Genomic DNA, 10,709 nt, shown 5'->3' with positions numbered 1-10,709 from the left:
AGGACAAGTCTGATCATTGGAGGAGAGTACACTGAGTTCCCAGCACAGCTAGAGAACTGACCTTGATGTATTCTCCTGCTTAGCGTGGTCAGTTAATAGAAAAGCAATGTGAATAGCAGGAACAGGGATTTCACATAAAGGAAACAATGCAAAGAACAGGATATTTTCTCATACAAGTACATTGTACAGCAGGCACATATCAGGAATATGAAATGTTGGGGTAATATATGCTTTAACTGAACAAGCTGCAGTTAGAAGCGGATTGGTTACTATACACAGCTGCACCAGATTCTCTGTGCACCAGTTTTAGTAAACCTCCAATGACAGTCCCTTCATCTTTGTTCACCCCAGTAGGTTGTGAGGCAATGTACTGTGCTTCAACACACTGAAGGTTTTATATATAAATTTTTTTTTTCGGGGGGGTGGGGGTGGGTTACAGCACATCTCACTTTTTCAAACTGCCTCATCTCTGCCTTATACGAAGCTGCCCATTGAACACCTTTTGTTTTGCTAAAAGGTGGATTTTTAACTGAAGTTTGATTTGGGCTTTAATAGACATCTTAAAAATTGGAGTGCTCACTCACATTTAGATTTATAAAAGGAATACAATAAAATTCATTCCCCCCCCCCCCCCCCCCCAAACACAAAATCTGCAGATTTGCTTTTAGGAAAGCTATAAAAAAATAGCTTTAACAGTTTATTATCCAAAGGCCATATATATATGGCTTGGGCTTAAAAGCAGGTATACCAGGATCATGTACAGTGGTGTTCAAAAATAATAGCAGTCCAACATCACTAACCAGATCAATGACTCTTTTTGGTATAAATTAAATTTCTACATGGCAAATGATTTACTAGTAGGTGTAGTAGAAAACCAACAGTCATGACATGCATGCTGCAGATTCTGTGTGATTGAAAGGGGCGTGTTCAAAATAGCAATGTGGAGTTCAACTAGTAAGGTCGTTCAGTCTGATTAAAAAAAAAAAGGGGGGGGGGGGCTTATTTAACCAGTTCCAGACTGATTGGACACAGCTGGAGCCAGAGGGTCTGGCAGCCGCCAATCATTCACTGGAGAGACGGATCAGCCATCTGTAAACAAGGCAAATGGCAGATGTCAGGAAGGGAAAGAGATCTTGTGATATAGCCAAGCTGAAGCACAGATCTCTCTTTTCCTTCAGCGTGACACTGCCCCACACAGTTAGAAAGCACCCCCCTAGGGAACAATTATATATATATATATATATATATATATATATATATATGTAAGGAACATTTAACCATTTGATCGCACCTGGTGTAAATCAGTGCATTTTTATAGCACTGTTCCCCAAAAAGTCACGCAGTGTCAGATTTGTCCACCGCAATGTCACAGTCCCGCAAAAAAAAAAAAAGTTTGCAGATCACCGCTATTACTAGTAAAAACAAACACTATCACAAAAAATGACCTGGTCAGGAAGTGGGTAAAACCTTCCAGAGCTGAAAGTGGTTAAGGACAAAGACAGCACATGTACATGCTGGGTATAGTGCATTTCTCTCTAAAAAACTGAGTAAAATAGGTCTTTCCAGACATTGTTCAGAACAGCATACTTTGATTAAAAAGTTGGAGGGGGAAAACATTCGGAAATGCAGAAACTGATAAGCTGCTCAAAACAGAAAACAAAGTTAGAAGAATAGCCAAAATGGTAGACTCAGCCAATGATCAGCTTCAGGGTGATGAAAGAAGGTCTAAAAGTTACCTGTGAGTACTGTAACAATTAGAAGACGGCAAGCTACAAACTAGTAGCAAGAAGCCCCTGCAAGGTCACATTGTTGGAAAAAAAAAAAAAAAAAAAAAAAAAACATGAAGAGGTTACAATTTGCCAGAGAACACATTGACGGGCCTAAAGAGAAATGGCACAACATTTTGCAGACTGATGAAAGCATTGTTCTTTTTGGGTCTAGGGGCTGCTAACAGTTTGTCAGATGACCCCCCCAAACACTGAATTCAAGCCACAGTAAACTGTGAAGCATGGTGGTGCAAGCATATGGAGATGTTTCTCATACTATGGTGTTGGGCTTATTCATCACCTACCAGGGATCATGCATCACTTTGAATAAATCAAAATACTTGGAGGTCATGTTGTCTTATGCCGAAGAAGAGACGTCCTTGAAATGGGTGGACATAAAAAAAAAAAAAAAAAAAAAAAAAAGCCGTTTGAGGTAAAACCAAGAAACGCAGAGGAATTGTGGAATGTAGTGTAATCATCCTGGGCTAGAATGCCTGTTCACATCTGTGTTGCCCAACTTCTGGCACCTGTGAAGCAGTTCCCAGAAAAACCAAGTTAGACTTACCGGTAACTTGTTTTCCAGAAGTCTTTCAGGACAGCACCTGAGAGAGAGATAGTGACTCCTCCCACCGGAACAAAGGAGACACCTTCTTCCTCCAGACTTTAAAGGGAGGCACCTCCCTACCATACCTCAGTTGTAGTAGAGAAACCTCCGGCCCCGGCTGGAACACAAACACATACGTTAGTCACAGCATAGTATATTAAATGTAAATAGGGCGGGATGTTGCTGTCCTGAAAGACTTCTGGAAAACAAGTTACCGGTAAGTCTAACTTGGTTTTTCCCAAGGCGTCTTTCAGGACAGCACCTGAGAGGATAACAGAGACTTACCCCCTTAGGGCGGGACAACAGCTTGCAGGACCTTTCTGCCAAACGCCTGATCATTAGCAGGTGCGAGGTCCAGCCTGTAATGTTTCACGAATGTGTGAAAACTTAACCATGTTGCCGCCTTGCAAATTTGTTCAGGGGTGGCACCAGCTCTCTCTGCCCAAGTGGCTGCTAGTGCTCTTGTTGAGTGTGCACAAATTCCTGCTAGTGGAGACACACCTGCATGCGAATAAGCCTCTGAAATGGATAGTTTCAGCCACCTTGCTAAAAAAAACCTTAGAAGCCTGGCAACCTTTCCTGTTTCCCGAGAATAGCACAAACAGTGAATCTGAACGTCTAAAGAACTTTGTCCTTTCCAAATAGCATAACAAAGTCCTTCTGACATCCAACATGTGGAAACAAGTCTCCTTCTCCCCTGCTGGGTTGGGGCAGAAGGTTGGAAGTATAATGTCCTGAACACGATTCTGTACTGAAGCTACCTTTGATAAGAATTTCTGATCTGTCCTAAGTATAACCCTATCTGGAAAGATAGAAAAATAGGGTTCCTTAATTGATAAAGCGTTAAGCTTACTGATCCTGCGTGCAGAGACCATGGCAATCAGAAACAGACTTAAAAGTGAGATATCTGAGTGGCGCTTCTTCTAAAGGTTCAAAGGGACTCTTTGTTAGAGACTGAAGGACTATTGACAGATCCCATTTAGGAAAAAACTTAAGCGGTGCTGGTCTGGATCTCGTAGAGATCTAAAGAATCTGGTTACCAACAGATTCGAGGCCACAGATCTTTCCAAGAACACTGCTAGCACAGCAACCTGCACCTTCAAGGTACTAACTGCTAGTCCCTTGTCAGCTCCAACCTGTAAAAGTTCTAGAATGGTAACAAGACTCCCTGGGTCCTGGGCAGATGAATTACACGATGTATTATAAACCCTCCAGACTTTGGAATAAATGTCCCTAGTCACCTTTTTCCTACTTGATAAAAGTGTTGAAATTAACCGGTTGGAAAAACCCTTGCTTTTCAGGAGCTGCTTTTCAGATACCAGGCTGTGGCTACCTCTGGATGATTTATTGGACCTTGAAATAAATCGTGCCTGAGGGGCAGATGCCAATAAGGCTTGACCGCCATTCTCAGAACGGTTGAAAACCAGGCCCTTCTTGGCCAAAAGGGAATGATTAGGATGTATGGTACCATTTCCTTCTGAATTTTCCTTAATATTAAGGGAATTAACTGGAATGGGGGGAGAGCGTAGCAAAGATGGAATTTCCATGGATACGCCAAAGCATCTGTCCCTAGTGACCCATCGTGACTGTTTAGGGAAAAAAATTGTGGAACCAGGGCATTCTCCTTTGAGGCGAACAGGTCCACCTCTGGCAGCCCCCATTTTTCAGCAATCATAGCGAAAACCTCTGGGTTCAGAGACCATTCTGCTTCCTGAATTGGGTTTGTGCTCAGGAAATCCACCACTCTGTTCAGGGACCCCTTTAGGTGGACTGCTGATAGAGACAGCAAGTGTCCTCCTGCCCACCGAAGAATGTCCATGGCTAGTACTTGCAGCGATTTGCTCCTTGTACCTCCCTGCCTGTTTATATAAGCCACGGCCGTTAGTATTTGAACATGCTGAGCCTGAAGACCCTGAGCGAATGACTTCAGAGCCAAGTCAATCGCCTTGAGCTCTCTCCAGTTTGAGAACTTTGTCGCTTCTTTCCTGGACCAGTTTCCCTGAGTGAAACCCTTTTCTAGGTGGGCCCCCACCCCCAGGAACTGGCATCGGTTGTCAGCCTTCTTCCGATCGGAAAGGCCCAGACTAACCCCTCCGATAGGATATCCTGCCTCTTCCTCCACCATAGTGACCTCTTCACCTGGGTTGGAATTTTTTTTTCCTCTGATTCTAGAGATTCCAAATTGTGATTCCCAGATCTCAGAAGAAATTCCTGCAGATGTCTGAAGTGTAATCTTGCCCACTGAACAGCTGGCATTGACGATGTTAGAACAGAACAGAGCTGACATGACCCGGCTTACCATCAGCTGCTGGTTGGTCTGCAATAAAGACACTGTATCCTGGATCCTTTCCTTCTCTGAAGGAAGAAAGATCCTTTGATTTACAGAATTTATTATATACCCTAGAAACCGAATCTCCTGAGATGGGTTCAGGGAAGATTTTTGGAGATTTAGAATCCATCCGAGAGACTCCAGATGGCTGCATGCTCTGCCTAAATTTCTCTGTAATTCCTCTCGAGGGGCAAAAAATAGCAGATGGTCTAAATAAGGAATTACTGCAATTCCTCGAAGCGGAGCTAGGGCCTCTGCCATCACCTTGGTGAAAATTCGGGGTGCAGAAGATAGTCCAAAGGGTAAGGCTCTGAATTGTAGATGCTGAATTCTGCCCTCCATTCTTACCGCCAACCTGAGATACCTCTGGGAGTGGGACGAGATTGGAATATGCAGGTATGCATCTTTTAAATCCACTGACGCCATGAAGCAACCTGGAGTCATTAGATTTATGACAGTGAAAATTGAGTCCATCTTGAACTTTCTGTATCTGATGGCTACGTTTAGCGGCTTTAGATTGAGAATTAATCGAAATCTTCCTGTTGGTGTTTTTTTTTTTTTTTTTTTTACCAGGAAGACATGCGAATAGAACCCCTTCCGCTGTTCTTTTGGTGGCACTGGGATTACTACACCCTGCTGCATCAGTTCCTCGAGAGAGTACTTAATGGCCAGGGCTCTTATTGGATCTCAAGGGGTATTTGTTAACAGAAACCTTCTTGGGGGGGCTTCTGGAAAACTTGAGAGTATAGCCCTGCAAGAGAGTGGTCAGAATAAACTGATTTGAAGTTATCCCTGACCACTGCAGAAGAAACGCTCCTAATCTTCCGCCAACCCACAGGGACGAGTCATTGCGATTTCTCAGCCTGGGAGAGAGGACGGAAGAGAATTCAGCCTTTAACCTTCGTTTTTTGTGCAGACCAATTTTTCCTCCTCTCCTGAAACTTATTGTCCTGCTCTTGAGCTTTTTGAGGTCGAAAAAGACGTTTGAGCCTGCTTTTTCTTTTTGACCGGGAAGGACTTTTCAATCGGCAGTTCTGTCTAGGATATTATCTAGATCAGGGCCAAAAGGGTCACCTGAAAAAGGAATGCCACAAACTTTGCTCTTTGAAGCTGTATCCCCTGGCCAGGTTTTTAGCCATAAAGCTCTTCTTGCAGCATTTGTCAAAGCTGCAGACCTAGCTGACATTTTGATTGCTTCAGCCGAAGCATCTGCAATATAAGCCACTGCAGAGATCAGGGTAGGAAAGGAATCCAAGATCTCCCGTTTGGGGGAATCTGTCACTATATGTGATCTAAGCTGGTTCACCCTGTATTCCACACATGAGGCCATTGCTGGCTTCTAATTGCTCGTGATTGATTGCCATGATCTTTTGAGCAAAAGATCCATGTGTTTGTCCATTGGATCCTTCAGAACCCCCATGTCTTCAAAAGACAGGTCTGTGGACCTTGAGACCTGGGAAAATGCAGCATCCAACCTGGGCACTTTATTCCACACTGAAGAAGGGTCCTCCTCAAAAGGGAAGCGCCATTTGTGGGCTCTGGGGAAAAGGGAAAAAAAAAAAAAAAAAAAAAAAAAAAAAAAGGGGTTTTCTCTCTTGATCTTGCCATTCTTTAGCAATGGCGTCAGAAATGACTAAAAATGTGCAGCCCTTAGGTTCATTTAATCCTGCATTCGTGCGGTCATAAAGAGATAAATTCCCCCCCCCCCTCACTTAAGCCAAGCGTAACATAGCTTTAAGGAGCCAGTCTACCTCCTCTAGGGATAGCTTAAATTTGGAAGGGGCCACCTCACCCTCCTCTTCCAAATCTTTAACAGAAGGAGCAGGGGACTGCTCTTCCCTGGTTGAGGGGTCTTCAGGTAAAGCTTCCACCACCGGGATAGAAAGGGAACCCTGGGAAGCCTCGAAAGTGGATGGCTGACTAGCAGCTGGGTTAACTAAAGAGTCACAAAAAGTTTGAATCGTGGCATATAGTTCGTTCTTTACAGAGGCAACCAGGTCATCACAAACCAAAGCGGATTCCTCCCTCACTAAAGAAGTGATGCATGTACTGCACTGGGCTTTTTTTCAATTTTCTCCCATTTTGGCCCTGCAAGAAGAACATCTTTTTGGGTCAGAGCTTTTAGCCTGTGAGAGAAAAAACAAAAAGGGGGGGGGGGGGGGAAAGGGAATAGACCAAACCCAGGTAAAGGAAGAAAAAGCAGACTTCAACCGCTGCTCCTACCTGAGCTTTGCTGGTGCCTGTCCCCACCGCTGCAGATGCTGAGTCCTCCATCTCTGGTGTGCAGCTTTCCACTCGTGGCTTCATATGCCGCTTCCAGACTCCCATAGTGCATCTGCACTGGACCGGAAGCGGAAATAGGCAGCAGCTCCTGTCCTCCCTCCTCCCTCCTCCCCCCTTGCGTCCACGCTGGAAATGACGTTCGCTGACCCAGTGACCCGCTTTGTCATTTCTGGTGCGACTGCCGGCAAAATGGCGGTGGCGGACGCGCACCGCCGCTTCCTACGACCGCACAGGCCACCGGATCTTCGGCTCTCACCCAGCACTAGGAGGGGGAAGAGGAGCCCCCTGGCTACCGCTGCGGATGCTTGGGTAGGCCGGGAGGACAGCAGGTCTCCTGGAGGGGAAAAAAAAAAAAAAAAAATAATAAAAAAAAGGGAAGCCCCGTCTCCCAGGAGCACCTGAGACATTGACTCCCCTCCAAAAAGATGTTCCCTCTGGGCCGGAGGAAACACAAAAACTGTGGTATGGTAGGGAGGTGCCTCCCTTTAAAGTCTGGATGAAGAAGGTGTTTCCTGTGTTCCGGTGGGAGGAGTCACCATCTCTCAGGTGCTGTCCTGAAAGACACCTTGGGAAACAGTGGTTCTACAACTAAATTAGTCCAGTGATCCACAGGGAACTAAATCTTCAAGCACTCTTCAGTTTATTAGGGTGAATGTTTGTGACCAATATTCCTATTTCTTCACTTTCTGTAAAAGAACAAATTTAAAACAATTTTCTTCATTTTTTTTGGAATAGATTGTGCAATCTTCCCAATGCATTTACATGTATGGAAATTAAAAAGAGTAAAGCTCAAAATCCTGTTAACACACTGCTATTATAAACACAACTTTATATGTAAAAGGTAGCCAACACCTCAAACAGCCCAGCACCAAGCTATCCTTATAACCAGCAGAGTTGGGAGTTTCTTGCACCTTTTAGTGGATGAACACTGACTTTGTACAAGAGCCATACATCAAACATTTATTTTATTTACATGGATACTAAAGCCCAGTACACATTAAGAAAATCAGGCGAATGATCATCCAGTTTACCCCTTGATGTTTCACAGCACGTTAAAACAAATGGTACTAATTGTACCAAAATTCTCATACAACAAAGGCCGTTTCTTCTGTAGTAAAAAAGGTCAAGAGGAAAGTATTGAACGTGCTTTTAGACAGGGTGTTATGTGGGATCGATATCTGTGCAGTGGCGCTGTTCCTATGAATTTATCATGTCTGTCAGTCTGCCTAGGCTGTAACAGTCATAGCCCAATTGTGTGTAGGCAGAGGAGTAAGTTTCCAGTAAGGATGGGTTTGAACTGTTTTGACAGAGGTGGCCAGATATATGTGATATTTGATCATAGAGATGGCCAGTAGCAGAATAAAGATGATAGATGTTAAGGTGGCAAGGCTGCAATACAAATACCTAAACATTTCCCTAATGCATCAATATAATAAGGATTAGGCTTTAGCACCACTTTAAAATACCATCATTCTTGGTGACTTGGAGAGAAAAATTATAGGGCAAGCCAGGCAGAGAAGTCATCATGGAACAGCAATAACTGTCCAGGAGGCCATCAGATCTTGCAATCTTTACAGAAATTGGGGAATCCCAACAATTACAGTGAATCTCAAAAAAAAAAAAAAAAAAAAAAAAAAAGGAGGCGACAGAATTGAAGGTGCTCAGTGGGTATAGAAGCAAAACTGGGTCTAGGCAAGTCCAGGGGATGCCACCATGGGAAAGGCAATGTCTCTTGGAGACAGGTTTAGCAACAACGAGTAGGATAAGGGAACAGTCAGACAGTGCACAGGTTTTTTGTGAAGGGGGGGTGAGATTGAACTGAGTGGCTTACTACATTGCCAGAGGAGGGAGGGTGCCATGTGTGAAGATGGCAGTGAGATATTGGGGGGGCCTTGATTAGGGGCACTATCTCCAGGGAGTGAAGGAGGGTACAGAAGAGCAGGATGGCAGCAGATTTATGCCTATACCTCACTGTCCTAGAGTTTAGGTTAGCACGTGGGTCAAGTATATGAGTTGCATGCAGTGACAGGGCAGGAATGAGGGTGAAAAGTAATCTCTGGGGTGAGGAAAGGAGGAAGAGGGGTTAAAGAAACATTTGAGAATGGTGTGAAGTAGAATGAGTATTAAAGTGTACAGAGGAGGAATCCAACTTGGTAAAATGCTTTACAAAGGGGTTTTGCTTGTAGTCTGCCCAGAGCTCATTTATCTGCTGTAGTTAAACTGCTTAATACATTACAACACACACACACAACCCCATAAAGCTGATCTAAAATTTAGAGGGAGATGAGGCAAGCATTTGTCAATTGATCCAATTATAACACATCAAATACAGTGCATCTGGAAGGTATACACAGCACTTAAGCTTCCACATTGTTACAGCCTTATTCCAGAATCGATTAAATTAGTTTTACTCAAAATTCTACAAAATACCCCATAACACGAAAGATGGTTTGAAATCTTTGCAATTGTGTAAAAACCCACATGTACATAATGCCATGACAGGTGCATCCTATTTCCACTAATCATCCTTGAGATGTTTCTACAACTTTGAGTCCACCTGTGGTTAAAATTCAGTTGATGGAACAGGATTTGAAAAAGGCACATACCTGTCTATACAAGGTCCCACAGTTAGCATGTTAAAGCACAAACCAAGCCATGGAATTGTCTGTAGACATCTGAGACAAGACTATTGAGGCACACATCCAGGGAAGGGTATAGAAAAATTTCTGCAGCATTGAAGGTCTCAATGAGCACAGTGGCCTCCATCATCCATAAAGGGAAGAAGTTTGGTACCACCAGGACTATTCCTAGAAAAGGCTGCCTGGCCAAATTGAGTGATCAGGGCAAAGGGCCTTAGTTAGGGAAGTGACCAAGAATCTGATGTCACTGACAGAGCTCCAGCATGCCTGTGGAGATATAAAAAACCTTTGAGAACCATCATCTCTGTAGCACTCCACCAATCAGTCCTGGAGAGTGGCCAGATGCCAGTGGGGGGGGGGGGGGGGGCTCGACACAATAGCCTGCCTAGAGTTTGCCAAAAAAGACACCTGAAGGACTCAGACCATGAGAAACAAATCCTCTGGTCTGATGAAATAGGACTGAACACTTGAGGAATTCAGCCATCGCTCATCACCTGGCCAATACCAACCCTACAGTAAAGCATGGTGATGGCAGCATCATGGTATGGGGATGTTCTTAGTGGCAGGAGCTGGGAGACACTACATTAGGCAGGATCAAGGTGAATGCAGCAGAGACATCTGATGAAAACCTACTCCAGAGCGCTCTGGACCTCAGACTAGGGTGAAGGTTCATCCTCCAACAAGACAACTATATATACACACACGCTACAGGACAACTGAATGTTGAATGGCCCAGCCACAGCCCAGACTTGAACCTGATTGAACATTTGAAAATTAGCTGCACACACTCCCCATCCAACCTGATGGAGCTCGAGAGGTCCAGCAAAGAGTGCGAGAAACTGCCCAAAAAAGGTGTGCCAAGCTAGTAACATATGCATAAAGACTGAGACTGTAATTGGTGCAACAAAGTATTGAGCAAAGGCTGTGACTTCTGTACATGTGATTTTTTTTATTTAATAAATTTGCAGAAATTTATAAACAAACTTTTCATGTGGTCATAATGGGGCATTGTTTGTAGAATTGAGGAAAATGAATTCAATTTTGGAATAAGGCTGTAACATAAGTTGGAAAAAAAAAAAAATTAAGTG

This window comes from Aquarana catesbeiana, linkage group LG04, assembly GCF_042186555.1.
Source record: "Aquarana catesbeiana isolate 2022-GZ linkage group LG04, ASM4218655v1, whole genome shotgun sequence".
NCBI lineage: Eukaryota > Metazoa > Chordata > Amphibia > Anura > Ranidae > Aquarana > Aquarana catesbeiana.
The sequence above is the reverse complement of the archived record's forward strand: the minus strand, read 5'-3'. Positions refer to the sequence as shown.